The sequence below is a fragment of the Schistocerca serialis genome, chromosome 7 (genome assembly GCF_023864345.2).
Source record: "Schistocerca serialis cubense isolate TAMUIC-IGC-003099 chromosome 7, iqSchSeri2.2, whole genome shotgun sequence".
In the NCBI taxonomy this organism is placed as follows: Eukaryota; Metazoa; Arthropoda; class Insecta; order Orthoptera; family Acrididae; genus Schistocerca; species Schistocerca serialis.
In genome coordinates this window covers 367691472-367708694 of record NC_064644.1, presented here as the reverse complement: position 1 = coordinate 367708694, position 17223 = coordinate 367691472, and positions in this window count along the sequence as shown.

The window sequence follows — 17223 nt, the reverse complement described above, 5'->3', positions numbered from 1 at the left end:
TCACTCGCCGTTGGTCGGTGCCTTGCTGATCTGCTCTGAGGAAACCGTTGCGACTGAAGTGACTTGGATTATGATTCGCTGATTCCACTGAGCTGAAAGGGCGCCATTTTCTTGTCGTCGAGCCGTGTTGTGTGATCTAGTTTGGCGACGTCAGCATGTTCTATTGTTACTGCGTTGCCTTATATGACTCTTTCCTGAGTTATGAATTTGTGCTTTTCGGGACGTTTGCATCCTCCGTTAGTCAGTTCTGTATCGCTTATAGAAAATGTTTGAGACTGCCCACGACGGTGTTCCCTGAGAGCCCTACCTTTCTTTCATGAAACTTAACTTACTTGTGGTACTCACGTGTAATGATTGTGGTGACAGTTTTTGATGTATGGTTTTAGAATACTTCCGGTAGAGAAGTTATTTTCGCCGTGGCGAAACATCTCCCTTGATAGTCCTTTTCTTTGCCAAAATGCCTAACATTATTACTGACACTGTGCAAGCGGTGCGAATGTGGCTGCGTTTGCGTTCGCAGGTACTACTCGTGCTGTCATGAACACATACGATTAATGTGCTTATTCAATTCTGTTTTCGATTCCGTTCGGGCCGGATCTATTAGGATACAGGCTGTGGTGCAGGAGAGCTGTGAAATTTTCTGTTTTATGTTGCACAGAAAGTCCCTTACCTGATTTTTGCAGCCTGACTGGGTAATTGGGCCGTCTTGTACTGGTATATGACCGTTGTATTATTAATAGGCATAGGAAGTAAAGTTGAATAATTATTTAAGATCTACTTAAGCTACCTTTGTAGCTTGGTTAAGTTAATACACTCATTCTTATTTTTCGCCAGTCTTGAAATTGTACTATTCTTGATATTCTTACTTCAGTCTTTTAATCGCCATTTGACGACTGTTGTTATAACATTACGGATTGTTTCTGCAGTCAGTTATTTGCTGAAAGTGTGTTATCGTACTGGTTGACCTTTTGGTGTTCCCAGGCATCTTCTTGTCGCATAAAGCCTACTTGACGAATGCTCTGCTGTTGCCTGGTGGCTCAGCTACTGTTACTGCAGTCCACGTGTGCAGTTGGCCCTGGATGAGAAAAGGGGGGGGGGGGGGGGGCACCGACAGCACGATATTACTGGTCGGCATTTCGGATCCGCCGCTGCCTTTACCTTGTCTGAAGCTGCTACACGGCACGGTGACTGCTTCTTAAGCCAGTTCTTTTTCTCACTGGTTCACATGCGCCTAATTCTATTGAGAGTTCGCTTTTGGCTTGGTCACTTTTGGTGGCGTGCCCATCCTGTATCAAGTTTTCCATAGTCATCCAGATCACTTGCCGACCTTTGTATTTGCTTCAATTTGTCAGCTCTGTCAAGGGACTGTCGTCAGTATTGGTCCGTCATTTAAAACCATTCTGTTAGCTCAGAGCATTTAAATTTATTTAATAATTTTACCTGTTATTAACTTTGTGCTAGTTTTTGTTACATTTGACCTTGAATAATATTGCCATAAATTTTTCAGCTCTCTTAAAGGAGCGTGAGGTGAAACAATACGCCGTCACTGAATAACCATGGCAGGCGACGCTTCTTGTTTGTGACTTTTTCTTGTCATTTTCTGTGTTTCTGTAATCAACTGAACAAAATTTCTATTACATGCAGTTTGAACCATACACGGTACAAATTTCACTACGTACGTGCTCTGCGGACAGTTGTTCAGATGACAAAATTCGTGTTGCCATAGTCGGATACACACTTATAGCACATCTGTCGTCATGGTATGACTGTAGATCATTACTCTTTGGCCGTGTAATGGTGTGTATCGGCAGCTTTCAATGGGACATATGCTGTCTCCTTCTAAGTATGTACAGGTGTGAAATTTAAAACGATAAGCCGTATTCGGGGGTCTACGATTTATTTATTGACACACCCTCATAGCTGTACCCAGTCGCCTGTTGTGGTGCTTCAATTTTTATATAAAATCACTGGTTTCGAATTTCCTAGTGTCGTCAGATGGGAGAAATTTTTGAAGAAGGTTTGGAGCATTGTGGGGGTCGTGTAGAGTTATTACCATTCAATAGTTTATTCCCGGCGCGTATATTGGTTTTCCACTTGGTTGAATCTACAGCACTGCGGAAAGTTAGTTTACATTAAAAAAACAGATAAACGTGAATTATATCTTCCAAAGTAAACGTGAGCGAGGAATAAACCATTTAAGACACTGTATTTGCAAGCGAAATGCTGTAGCACGTGCGAGGCTACACACCAAACAAAATTTATGTTTGAAACACCGAATGTATACATATAACAGGATATGTTTTCCTGTCTCTATTTTAACTATACATTGTCATGATGTATACTGAAAAAAAAGAAAAACGATATTCCGCCATCGGTAAGTGATTTTATCTTATAATAGTGCAGTTTTCTTAAAAATATGATACACAGCGTATTACGTAAATTATAGCGTTTGTAAATGCATTCCTTCTTCCTTCGGAGGCTAATGTTAAGTACCGTTCCTTATTTTCTTGTCACGTTGTGTCATAATTTAAATTAACAGTTTCGCTTTTAAAGTCACAGGATTTACAATGTAAATGCGGGTGCCAGAAAGTGATGTTAACGACAAGGTCATGCGGGTGCTGCATAAAGTTGGCATCTTTCCTTTCCCTTAGGTTGTTTTACACATATACTATTATGTTCTTCTAGTTGTAAAACACTAAAAGGGCTGAATGGAAATGGGTTGCTGAAAAGAAGCAGAAGCGCTGTATTTCTGAATTATCTCTAAGAGTCCCGTAATGGTTGCAAAGTTACGAGCGGGTAGCTGTTAGAGACATAACTTTGCATTAAAACAAATTTACGGAGGCTCTATTTCCATATAAATTGGGACACGAAGATCGAGTGAGGATACGGCCCGACATTACGAGCCTCGTCTCCTCTGCCACGTTTTCTGCAGAGCCACGCAATTGTTAAGGCTGTAGCTATGAGGCTTACGTCTATTCGAAAGCACAAGTGACATTTCTTCAAACAACAAATGGTTGAAATGGCTCTGAGCACTATCGGACTTAACATCTGTGGTCATCAGTCCCCTAGAACTTAGAACTACTTAAACCTAACTAACCTAAGGACATCACACAACACCCAGTCATCACGAGGCAGAGAAAATCCCTGACCCCGCCCGGAATCGAACCCGGGCGCGGGAAGCGATGACGCTACCGCACGACCACGAGCTGCGGACTGACATTTCTTCGAAAAATCGTTAATTTGTAGTATACTGAAGCTTCTTTTTGTGGTATTCGTCATTACTTGTGAAAAAAATTAAGAATATAGCACCAACAAATGGAAAAGCTGTGAGTTGATAATAACTGCGTTAACGACTTAATATTTCCGTACATGTCCTTATTTTATCTGCAATGCATCTTTCACACATTTGCTTCATTATATTCCCTAACATATTTCAGACATTTGTTGCTGTAATTTACCAGGTATTAGCTGAAGATGAAGGATATGCAAACAGAGTAACTTAAGTAAAACATATTTTATTTCGGTAACGGTTCAACATACCTAAACTAGGTGTCCTGAAAGCTATACTGAGGACACGTGATGCTTTGTATGGATAATGCTCCGAGCTCTGGTATCAATTGACATACTGAAACTAATATGTTTTTTATTTTCATGGAACCGTATACTTTTCTTAAATGCATTCAATAGCTTTTGGCAAGACAATTATAGCGCTTGTTAATATTGGCGCTGAAATCTTTCCCACGACAATTCCGAGAAATGTACTGAGATTCTAAAACATGTCGGCCAGAGTCGGCTAATGTGATGTAAACGTGGTCAAGCAGGGTTTTCATGCGAGGAGACTCTCTTATTATATGTAGCGAAACAGCCTACGACACTAACATAAATACTCATTTCCTATACGACGTGGATACAGGGTCACCCATGACTTTTGTATATGCAATTACTGTATATGCTACCTGTAGGGCATCAGATGTGTCTTAGGACAACTATATCAAATGTGTGTACCTTTCGAGATTTTTGTGGAAACTACTATCACTACAGGAAATTTTCCATTTCAAACCTCCCTGTTGCTGCTCGCTTGTCACAGAGGAAAGAGAAATCTCACTTGGTCACGAAAAAAACCCTGCTATATCAACTTTGTTGGATCTGAAAAATAGAAAAATACCATGTTTGTCTCTGCATGAGGACGCCTAACTGCTTCTTCAAGGTAAGACATCTGCTACCGGACAAATGTGCCTATAGATACTACTCGAAATTATAACTAGGCGGAAGGCATTTGAAATAAAGCAAACATTATATTATGAATGACTGACAACTTGTCACACACAAAATAAATATTTTCTTTCCGAAGAGTGATTTTATACATTACTACAACATGTGATGAGATTGCTTGCCGTGAACTACAGGGCACGTTTTCAATCTCCGTTTGAGATACAGAAGAACAGATGAAAGTATGTGGGATGATTCTCTGTTGCATGATTTCTCGTAGTTGGGGTTTCATGATAGACTGCGTCTTTCAGTGTCTTACATTAAAAGAAGTCAAGAAGAGTGAAATCAGGGATCCTGACAGGCCGCTGTGCTGCAGCATTCCGTTGTAACCAATGGTAAATAAACTTTCCATTCAGTGTTTACGTAGCTACATGGGAAGAGAGAACTGGGCAACGTTCTTATTGTCACCACATACGTGGTCCGTATCCAATGATACCTCATCTATAGAGTGGTTGTAAAGTCAGTACATATTTTAAACTTTGATACCCCTAGAAAGTAGCATTAGCTCTTGTCGGCGTAAAATAACATTGACTAATGTCAGGTTTGCGATTCATTATTTCGGATGTTGATTGCTTGAAAATGGCTGGTGTATTCACATAGAAAACAGAGCTACGAATGCGGTTAGTTATGAAGTTTGGCGGTTGGTGGTGCAAGTTCAGAAATGATGGAGGTAACAGCGACGTAGGAATGCAACGCCTAACCCTTACACAATTATAAACTGTCATAAGAGATTACCGGCAATTGGTAGTGTGAAAGATGCAAGTCGACATAGAAGACACTCAACATCCGAACCGGAAAACAATGTGGATGAGTTTCAGCACATCTTTGAACAAATCCCTTAAAATTCAACAAGAGAAGCTGCTATATAAATGGGATCATCGCATCACACGGTAGTGACCATTTTAAAAAGTGAGCTGTGTTTTCGACCTTGGAAGCCACTCTTCGATGACGACTGAGACAGGAAAATAGAATGCTGCCAGATTATGCTTCATTGGGGAGATTATACCATTCTGCTCGACAATATCTCGTGGCCCAATGAAGCAGATTTTCACGTTGGAGAGTCTCTGAACAGTCACAATTGTCATTATTGGTCAAATTTGGTGCAAAATGTAACAGATGAGAAAATACAATCAAAATCAAAGGTAACCGTCTGGTTTGTGATGAGGTGTGCCAGTTTCACTGGTCCATACGTGCTGTGGCGCACTATGAATGATGCACGATGCTTGGTGGTGCTTCAAATGTATTTATGACCTATCATTCAAACACGGGGGAGAGGAAGGGAACTGCCCTTCATGCAAGATGCAAGTTGGATCTCCGCCCCACTACATAATTCTAGTGAGACAATGACTTGAAGACAGTTTACTTGGCAGATGGATTGGCCGCCGGGAACCGACAGAATGACCTTCACGCAGCCCTGATCTAACCCCATGCGACTTCTTCTATTGAGATTTCTCTAAAAAAAAAAAAAAAAGGAAGTATAAAAGTTAAAACGACAGAATATTGACAGTCTTGAACAAATATCCGTGAAAGTTTGCAAATGTCGCAGTTGAGATGGTAAGAAAAGCCATGATTCCGTTTGTAACATATTCATGATTTGAATGGAAAATGTCGGTATGCCGGTTCATATTTTGAAATGGAACTCGTTAACCAAATGGTACACCCTAATAGTGTATTCAGTGGAAAAAAATATAAGAAATAAACTTTTTGAAATATCCGTAGTATCAAATAGGTACCGACTTTACAACCATCCTGTAGAAGAACAGGTACAATGTTCGTAACAAAGGATGAATGTGTATTTCCATATAACACATCTGGAATGAAGTATTGCCCCTCAATGTAACTTCCTATGATGGCGCCCCTTTCGTTTATGTTCCACGGTTGGGATATGAACAGCAGCAAAAGATGGTATAATGAGAACAGAATTCGTGGCGAATATGAAGGAAGGTCAGAGATTGAGTTACTGCGAACACATTGTAAGTAGGCTGTATAGGTTTTTATGTTGGTAACGCCACGTAGCGCTCTGTATGAAAATCACTGGCTGTGCTGTGTGCAGTTGTTGGAATATTTGCCATTGTAGTGTTGGGCAGTTGGATGTAACAGCCCGTAGCGTTGCGCAGTTTGAGGTGAGCCGCCAGCAGTGGTGGATGTGGGGAGAGAGATGGCAGAATTTTCATAGCGGACGATCTGGACGTGTGTCCGTCAGAAAAAGGAAATTTTTAAGACTGGATGTCATGAACTGATAGATATATTATGACTTTTGAACACTATTAAGGTAAATACATCATTTTTTCTCTATCAAAATCTTTCATTTGCTAACTATGGCTATCAGTAGTTAATGCCTTCAGTAGTTAGAATCTTCAATTTAGCTGGCAGTATTGGCGCTCGCTGTATTGCAGTAGTTCGATCAACGAAGATTTCTGTGAGGTAAGTTTTTCATGAAAGGTGTAGGTTATTGTTAGCCATGGCCATTCTTTTGTAGGGATTATCGAAAGTCAGATTGCGTTGCGCTAAAAATATTGAGTATCACTTTAGTGATGATCAGAATAAGTAAAGAGAGAAATGTCTGAGTACGTTCAGTTTTGCTCAGCTGTTTGAAAATCAAATAACGTAAGAAGTTTACCAGCACAGTCATTTATAAATTTTTCAGGGGAATGTTTAAACTTCAGTGAAATGGATGTTCTCATCAGAATCGACAACAAATCAACACCGACAACAATGGTTCAGTCACACTTGCCGACGTCGCAAATACAGGTCACTTTGGACGAAAAAAATTGGAAGTGCAGGGAAGCTCAAGGAAAATGTCTGTATGAAATATCTGTAGTAATCGATATAGAGATGATCGTTGTAAAGACTAGGTTAGCATACTGAAAACACCCTTCGGTGAAAATAAAAGCAAGGATTGTAACGTAAATCAATGGAAACAACTTGTATTGATGTATGACCATTTGTTTTCTTCCCTCTGGCACAATGCATGTCAAAACAACATTATTTGTCCATGTTTCCATATTGTCATATCATGTGCCAGCTCGCAACCGGAACAAGTTCTGCGGCAGTGTGCCATATATGTGGTGGTGATAGTCACTAGACAGTACTATAATCTATCTTCATGCATACATAGATAAACATTTCATACTGCTACTTTCCAGGTGCTGCAGGGGATGTTCAAACAATATTGAATCAACTATATGTGCTGGGTGGTTAGAAACGGTCTGAAAAGCTTGTAAGTCTGTTGCAGGATAGGTTGAGCTGAGAAATAATTTTTAACAAAAACATTCTCTACGTTGCATCTTTTCCGAGTTCATTAGCATTAAAACTAGCAATACAGACCTTGTGCGCCGAAATTCAAGTAGACTGTTAGTGTCACTTGTTCTCATAGCGTAGACGATAGCGCACAAGACTACAGACATTTGGATGAATTGGAGGACGAGATTCAAGACTGATTAGTAGTCAAACACACTATCATAAGGTAGTAGGTAATGAATTATATTTTTATAAGATATATAGACCATGTACTGATGTATTATACTGTTTGTAGAGCTACAAGAAACACTTCGACTTCAGAAAGTCTCATTTAATCTCATAACATAACATCTTCTCTAAGAGATTGCATTTTATCGAATTTTTTGGAGAAGTCAAAACTAACCTCCACCATTACGATGGATTTTAGCGAACTTGCCAAATAAACAGCACAGCTTAGCATGGCTGCGATAATGGCTTAGTTTATTTCTTTTAGAGTGATGTAGGCTGACAGTAAATTTTTCCTCTGTGAGTACCGGCGGACGACTGTTTGGCAGTGTGGCAAATGGAAAGGGAAAGCTACATCTTGGTAGTAAAAGACACTGTGGATTCGGAGGTCAGCCCAAAAAGTGTATCAATGTAGCGTTTAAAAAAACGGAAATCCCCTCCGAAGTTTGTGGAAAGTGTTTTAAGAACGACGTTTCACTTGATTTCCACCACCTTAACGGCGTTTCCGTGTTTCTCGCTGGACGGCAGGTCTTCTGAGAATCACCCTCAGTCCAAGGAGGTGAGCACTCTCTCTGACGCGTCAGGAAGCTAAAAGCCCCGGGTGGTAAATCTGCGCTTCTCGAGGCTGAGAAAGCCTTTTGGGACGAAACTCGCAGATGGCAGGTCGCTGTAGCCGCAGTGCGGGATGGAAATGACTTGGCCAGCGTCACCTGCAACAACTTCCTGAACCTCGCAGGTCAAGAGGGCACAGGACACCTCCGGAAGTGTATGTGCTCCTGTGACGGCCGTGATAACCGGTGCGAACGGAAAGTCGCTGTTCAGTGGACTACGAAATACGGGATGTAGATTACTCTGGAAGTTTGAAACACTTTTGGCAGACTCCAAGATGACAGAACTGTTTCTTCATATACATGCGACTGTTTTTGAAATCGTGCAAATATTGTGTAATATGCAACTATTCGGTTCAGTCGATGAATGCTGCTGTTTAGATGTTCAATTTACTTTCAACTGAGAAATTTATTTCTTTTGCAGAAAATGTGTTTCGACAAGGCGATAAATGAACGAATTTAGTGCTGGACGCATTTGCTGAAAGGTTCGTTGAAACGTCTGTACCTCATCGTAATGTGATTCAACGATTCTGTGAGAAATTTCGAGAGTCAGACTCAGTGTTACAAGGCGAACGAACGGCAAGACCACTTAAACTAACCCAACAGAAGCTGTTCAGTATTTCTGACTACTCACAAAGCCCAACAAAATCAATGGGAAAATATGTCGGCCTCGCAATCGCGTATAAAGCGGTGGGCGAACATTGAAATTGTTGCCGTTTAAAGTGACAGCAGCGCAAGAACTCAAAACATGCGGATCGCCGTGTTTTAGTTGTTTTATTGAGAGGAATACCGTCGATACTCTTGACGTCACCTTATTACAGACAAGACCTGGTTTCATCTCTGATCAAGTTAACGGAAAAAACACATGATTGTGAAGGGTAGAGTGTCTTCACGTGGAAGCGGACCACTACTCATTTTGCGAATGGAACGTGTAGTGCAATATTCCATCCGTGTCGTCTGGTGTGGGGGCAGTAATTTACTGTGAATCTCTATGTTCAAGAAAGAAATAACAGTGGCTGTCGGACTAAAGTTTCAAAACAAATGAAGAGCAAGTTTTAAGTATGTCATAATAATACGTAATCAAAACATAACGTCCTTTACTAAAGAATCTGATCCAGACAAGTATATAAGGAATAACTACTTTTGTATTGTGTACCACAGAAAAGCATTTACTTCAGTATTTTAACGTCTAGTCTAACAATTGTAGAACCGTTTCGGACAATCCATTCAGATCGTCCCTAAAACTAATAATGTCTGATGAATGTTTCCGCGCAGACTATGCCAAACCAGTACAGTCATCAACTGTTAAGTCTTTTGTGACAGTATCAGACGCACAAAAAGTAGAGAAACTGCAAATGTGATAGCGTCCTAATAAATCAGCTGCGATACCATTCTGTCTTTCTATTGACTCACCGGCAATTACATCCAGTCTTTTAGCTAAATCAGAAGCAACTGCATCTGGATTTTCAACGAAATTAGAAGCAACTGCATGTTATAAATAAAATTCGTGTGACTAGGGCCTCCCGTCGGGTAGACCTTTCGCCGGGTGCAAGTCTTTCGATTTGACGCCACTTCGTGGACTTGCGCGTCGCTGGCGATGAAATAATAATGATTACGACAGCACAACACCCAGTACCTGAGCGGAGAAAATCTCCGACCCAGCCGGGTATCGAACGCTGGCGCTTAGGATTGACATTCTGTCCCGCTGACCTCGCAGCCCAGGATGCGGACAAATCCATGTTGCTATATAGCAGAATCAACATGTTTCTTAAATAAATCTTCTCCTATTTGTTCGAGTTCTCGTAATAAAATAGTAAACTAATCGAATCTCAAACTACACGGTACTGCCTGAGTTTTCATAACTGGAGTTGTTTTATTCCGTTGTTTCACCCTAGTCTATATATTTGTCATTTGGTAGCGGATCTTAACCATCACAAAAAATTATTAGTAATTTTATAAGTCAGATTTACCTTAACGCTTAATATTGCACTACTGTGTCAAACAGTAATGTCGCTGATGTTACAATTGATATTCCTTGGCAAAAAGCAAACCCGTAACGCTTGTGTTATTCATGCGTTAAAGTATAAAATTTTTACAATCTTTGACAAAAAACTTAGGCTTACTAACGTGAATCACACTACGACCGCAAGATGTTCTATTGCTTGATTAAATTACGTACTCAGATAGAATGTAAATGTAGTTGCCTTAGCTCCATTTGCTCCTCCTTGACTCTCGTCGGACTTGGTTCAAATGGCTCTGAGCACTATGGGACTTAACTTCTGAGGTCATCAGTACCCTAGAACTTAGAACTACTTAAACCTACCTAACCTAAGGACATCACACACATCTATGCCCGAGGCAGGATTCGAACCTGCGACCGTAGCGGTCGCGCGGCTCTAGACCGTAGCGCCTAGAACCGCTCAACCGTCCCGGCTGGCAGTTGGACTTGTTTCTTCCCAATAATTCCTCAATATTTTATTGCATTAAACAGAAAACGAATTTGTGTTACTGTGTATATATTCGTGGCGTACTCAGGTTTTAAGCGTCACCGAGCGGGCTACAAAGTTAAGTGAACCACTGCTTGTTTGGCGAACGTAACTCGTAGTACAGTATTCCGTGCGTCTCTTCTGATGTGGGCAGTAATAGATTGCGATTGCCTATGATCAAAATAGAAATAAAAGTAGCAATGAGACTGTCAAAACAAACGAAGTGCAGATTCTAAATATGTCTCTATTAATTAATCCTAATATGGTAGTTCGTTACTAAGGAGTCTGCAGAAGACCAGAGCGTAAGTAGTAACTACCTTGATATTACGTATCACAGAGAAGCACTTACTTAAGTATTTCACTAACCTGCCTGAGAATTGATGTATTACAAAAATTACTAATTTGTTAATTCAAGCCCAAGGTGGTTCCTAATTTCTACTCGAGTTAAAGCATCAAATAATCAGTATGGTATTTATTATAATATAAGATTACATCGTACCTTTCAGACCCCATTGCAGAACGAAGTGAATCATTTAATATCTGTCGTGATAAATACTGTACCTCGTACAATTCCAGCATTAACAGAGATTTCAGACACAGACCAAAGTCGGACATTCGATGATAGTCTATGTACGCGGCAAAGATTATCTTGATAGCACACAGCGCCTTGACGTACCATAATATACACTTTGTGAACCAAAGTATCCGGACACCCCCAAAAACGTACGTTTTCTCATACTAGGTGCATTTTGCTGCCACCTACTCCCAGGTACTCCATATCAGCGACCTCAGTATTCATTAGACATCGTGAGAGAGCAGAATGGGGACTCCACGGAACGCACTCACTTCGAACGTGGTCAGGTGATTCGGTGTCATACATCTGTACGCGAGATTTTCTCACTCCTTAACGCACTAGGTCCACTGTTTCCGATGTGATAGTGAAGTGGAAAAGAGCAGAGACACGTACAGCAGAAAAGCGTACAGGCCGACCTCGCCTGTTGACTGACAGAGAACGCCGACAGTTGAAGAGGGCCGTAATGTATAGTAGGCAGACATCTATCCAGACCATCACACAGGAATTCCAAACTGCATCAGGACCTACTGCAAGTACTATGACAGTTACGCGGGAGATGAGAAAACTTGGATTTCATGGTCGAGCGGCTGCTCGTAAGCCACACATCGCGGCGGTATATGCCAAACGACGCCTCGCTTGTAAAGAGCGTAAACATTGGACGATTGAACAGTGGAAAAACGTTGTGTGTGTAGTGACGAATCACGGTGCCCGATCTGGCGATCCGATGGCAGGGTGTGGGTAAGGCGAATGCCCGGCAAACGTCATCTGCCAGTGTGTGTAGTGCCAACATCAAAATTCGGAGACGATGGTGTTATGGTGTGGTCGTATTTTTCATGGAGGGGGCTTTCACCCCTTGTTGTTTTGTGTTGCACTATCACAACTCAGGTCTAAATTGATGTTTCAAGCACCTTCTTGCTTCTCGCTGTCTAAAATGGAATGATCTTATAAAGTTGATCGTCGGTGAAGCAGATGCCAGGCTGAGATTCATTGGAAGAATCCTAAGGAAATGCAATCCGAAAACAAAGGAAGTAGGCTACAGTACGCTTGTTCGCCCACTGCTCGAATACTGCTCAGCAGAGTGGGATCCGTACCAGATAGGGTTGATAGAAGAGATAGAGCAGATCCAACGGAGAGCAGCGCGCTTCGTTACGGGATCATTTAGCAATCGCGAAAGCGTTACGGAGATGATAGATAAACTCCAGCGGAAGACTCTGCAGGAGAGACCGTCAGTAGCTCGGTACGGGCTTTTGTTAAAGTTTCGAGAACATACCTTCACCGAAGGGTCGAGCAGTATATTGCTCCCTCCTACGTATATCTCGCGAAGAGACCGTGAGGATAAAATCAGAGAGATTAGAGCCCAAACAGAAGCATACCGACAATTCTTCTTTCCACGAACAATACGAGACTGGAATAGAAGGCAGAACCGATAGAGGTACTCAAGGTATCCTCCGCCACACAACGTCAGGTGGCTTGCGGAGTATGGATGTAGATGTAGATGTTGAAGAGCAATTCGGGGATGGCGGTTGCATCTTTCAACACGATCGAGCACCTGTTCATAATACATGGCCGGTGGCGGAGTTGTTACACGACAATAACATCCCTGTAATGGACTGGCCTGCACAGTGTCCTGACCTGAATCATATCGAACACCTCTGGGATGTTTTGGAAAGCCGACTTCGTGCCAGGCCTCACCGACAGACATCAATACCTCTCCTCAGTGCTGCACTCCGTGAAAGATAGGCTTTCATTCCCCAAGAAACCTACCGGCACCTATTTGAATGCATGGCCACGAGAGTGGAAGCTATCTTCAAGGCTAAGGGTGGGCCAACACCATTTTCAATTCCAGCGTTACCGATGGAAGGCGCCACGAACTTGTAAGACATTTTCAGCCGGGTGTCCGGGTACTTTTGATCACATGGTGTACGTAACATCCCCACAATCTGATAAGATGCATTACACTGATGTGATTAAAACGCCATTGATTGGCCTGAGAATTACATTGTGGTTAATAATATCTAGGGGGCGCATTATTAGACATTTGCATTTTTAAGAGACCGTGAACACTAACTTTTATTGTTTAGTGATCCACGATTTCATTTACTTCCTAACAGAAGACAAAATAAATCACTCATGGTTTCAGTATGACGGCGCTACTGCGCACAGAAATTACTACACAGTGATTCATCTGGAAGAGTTTTCTGTGAAACGTGTCATCTCTAAAAACGTGTTGCCTCCTCGTTTGGCGGACCTTACTACACCAGACTCTCTTCTTTGGAGAGCAGCAGAATCTGTAATACATCGCTATTGCTCACACTTTCACAACTGAGTATGTGAGAAGCATATCACGATCAGACCTGTAGAAAGTGTTTCCCAATTTAAGTAAGCGGGTTCGCACTTGCACAACCGATCGTCGATAGCATTTCTAACATACGAAGTATCTGAATAGCAACTTTCGAAATACTTCGTATACGCTGCTGCCCTCTCGATACATAACTTTTGTGTCGGAGGTAGGTGCTACTTATCTGTTTTGTGCAGATTAGTAAACACTGATCATTCCTGCAGAGGTGCCGAAACAATAATTATCAAGTTGTTGTGCTACTGGTTTCGTAGAAAAGAAATCTGCATTTTATGACTTATAAGATAAGAAAACGCAGGAATAAAATCAAATGAAATCATGGGCTGGCACTCCCACAATAGTTGCCCACTATGAAGAAACCACTCTTAATTTTTTTTCCTCTTTCTCTTTTTATTATTCGTCTTGTAATTAGACTTCGACTGTTACAGATCCTGCTATCTCAAAAGAAAACAAACATCAAACTTATATATAATTCATGTGTTTAGTATGATGACTGCCACATCAAGTGCTCATCATGTTGCTCATGGAAGTTGATACATGCCACGATGGCGATTAAGATGGATAAAATACCATGCTGAACCTCTTCCACACATATTGCACGTCCGGTCCATATTGAACCGGGTTTCATATTTGTAGCAGTCACCTCGTGACTAATTCATGCCCAGACGTGTTGAGCATAGCCATTTTTTATTTCCTGAACGAACCGTCAAAGGATCTTCAGATTCCCGTTTCAGAAAGTCTGTTATTATTTGTACGGAATGGCTGCAGCATCTGCCACGTTGATAATCGATCGCCTTATGCACAATAGGGTGCCTTCCACTAATATCGAATATAAAGTGCAGACTCTTATGGATGTTAAGATTCCCACTCAAAAAAGGGGCCGTACTTTGAAAAAACCTGGACCCGGCTTACCATCTCTCTCAGCAAACGTAGAGTTTCAGTTGCCTCTTAGCCCATATTGAGAAGATGGATTATCCCATGACTATTCTTCCGTAAATAAAAACTTGCATAGGAACGTCAAGTTACCTTTTAGTTGTCCTTAAATACCAATCGGAAAGCAGTAATTGATTGTGAAAGTGAGTGTCGATAAAGCCGTTCATGGAGCTACATGTCTAAAGGAAAAAGTGTGCTGGAATTTGATATTAACAGAAAACGTCTTCTGCTGGTCTCGGCACTTTCGCTGTGTCTACGACTAACATGTGTATCGTACACTACCGATGATAAAACGCTACTTGCACTTCACTCATAGATTGCTGTTGTTTTTCTATGGTGTCTTCTATTTTCAACGCTTTCTATGTCTTGACATTTTTATTATGTTTGTAAAGATATATCGTATGTGCGTCACACGATCTGGTTATCTTTCATCATACAACCTCAACATGGTCTAAAATTTCGACAACATTCGGCATAAAAAAACCATATCCACCATCTTCGAGTGTGGTAGGGATTGTGGAATCCTGAATGACTTGAACAGCAAGCTCTCTTATTTGTAAAACAACAGACCACACAATGATGGTCTTCGCCTCCACAGGAAAGCATACACTATGAACCGCATCTGACTTAAGTTTTTATTGCAGTTGGTACACTAGGATGCACGCGTATTGGAACTTTTCTGCTTACTGCAGGACAGTGTCTCTATTGCAAGTAGTTCCAAACAAGCAGTGTCGTTCGACTCTTCTTCGGAGCGGCTTTCCCACCCCACTAGTGTCAAAACTTACGGACGAAAGCAACGTTTTCATGGTGTGACACTAGCAACCAACATAGCTCTGTGAAGCTAGGGTCGTATATAGAAAGAACTACAGCAGTAGTGCAAGAGGTAAGTGAAAGACACACGCAATGAGACGAACAGATATGTTATTTTATTCGAGGTACAACAAATACTGTGAAGTCACCGCCATTGATGGTGGTCCCTCGGACATTACAAACGGTGGGACGTGGTTGTTAATAGGATGTGTGATCACCATGGATGGCTGCGTGTGCTCTAAGGCGTGCTTCCATGCAGGCCACGAGGTTGGTAAGATGTTCTTGTGGTAGGGCGTTCAGTTCCTCCACCAACGCGGTTGACAGATAATGGACTGTCGTTGGCGCATGTGTACGCGCAGCAGTAGGTCTTCCCAACACATCCCACCAATCCTCGATGGGACGCAAGTCAGGGAAACGGAAAGGCCAGTCCATTCGGCGAATACCCTCTCGTAAGACCGTGCTACAACATTCCTCCCACATCATAACTTGTAGACCACCAAAATCAGCATACGTGGGTCACTCCAAAAGAAATACACACTATTTTTGTAAAAATTCAGTTTTCATTCTGCATGTGTGAAAGACTTACAGTGTGCAGATACATCATTCGCGCTTGTTTTCAAACTTAGTTCAACCTGCTTCCGTGAGTGGCGCCGTCATAGCATGTCTTCAAGATGGCTGCTACACTTGACGTTCGTCAGAAGCAACGTGCTGTCATAGAATTCCTGTGCTGTGAAAACGAGACGGTGGGAAACACGGACAAGAGGTTGAAAAAGGTGTATGGAGATTCTGCTGTCGAACGCAGTACAGTTAGTCGGTGGGCAAGCAGGCTACGTGATGAAAGCGGGCACGGCAATATTGAGGATTGTCCTCGCAGCGGCAGGCCTCGAACTGTACACACTCCAGACAATGTGCAGAGAGTTAACGAATTAGTGACTGCTGACAGACGCATCATAGTGAACGAATTGTCACGCTACGCTGGGATAGGTGAAGGCAGTGTTTGCAGACTACTGAAAGTGTTGGCGTTAAAAAAGGTTTGTGGCAGGTGGGTTCCCTGGATGATGACAGTGGCTGACAAAGAAACAAGAAAAACGATATGCAGCCAACTTTTGCAACAGTACGAGAATGGTGGAGATGAATTTCTGGGAAGAACTGTGACAGGTGATGAAACATGGCTCCATCAATTTTCACCAGAGACGAAGACGCAATCAATGGAGTGGCATCATGCAAATTCATCCGAGAAAAAAAATGATAACCACACCTTCTGCTGGAAAAGTTACGGTGTTTTTCAATTCCGAAAGACTCTTGCTTGTCGCAGTCATGCCAAGTGGAACCACCATCAATTCTGATTCATATGTGACGACACTGAAGAAACTTCAAGCTCGACTGAGTCCTGTTCGACCGCATCGGCAGAAGCAGGACGTTTTGCTGTTGCACGACAATGTACGGCCACATGTCAGTCGAAAAACCATGGAAGCGGTCAGAAAACTCGAATGGACAACACTGAAACACCCGCCTTACAGTCGTGACCTGGCTCTATGTGACTATCATCTCTTTGGGAAACTGGAAGACTCTCTTCGTGGAACAAGGTTTGTGCACGGTGCCAGACAGTGACTCCAACAGGTTGGTCCAGAATTTTACCGTTCGGGTATACAGTCACTGGTTCCAAGATGGCATAAGACACTTGAGAGGGATGGAATTATGTGGAGAAATGAAAGTATTGTT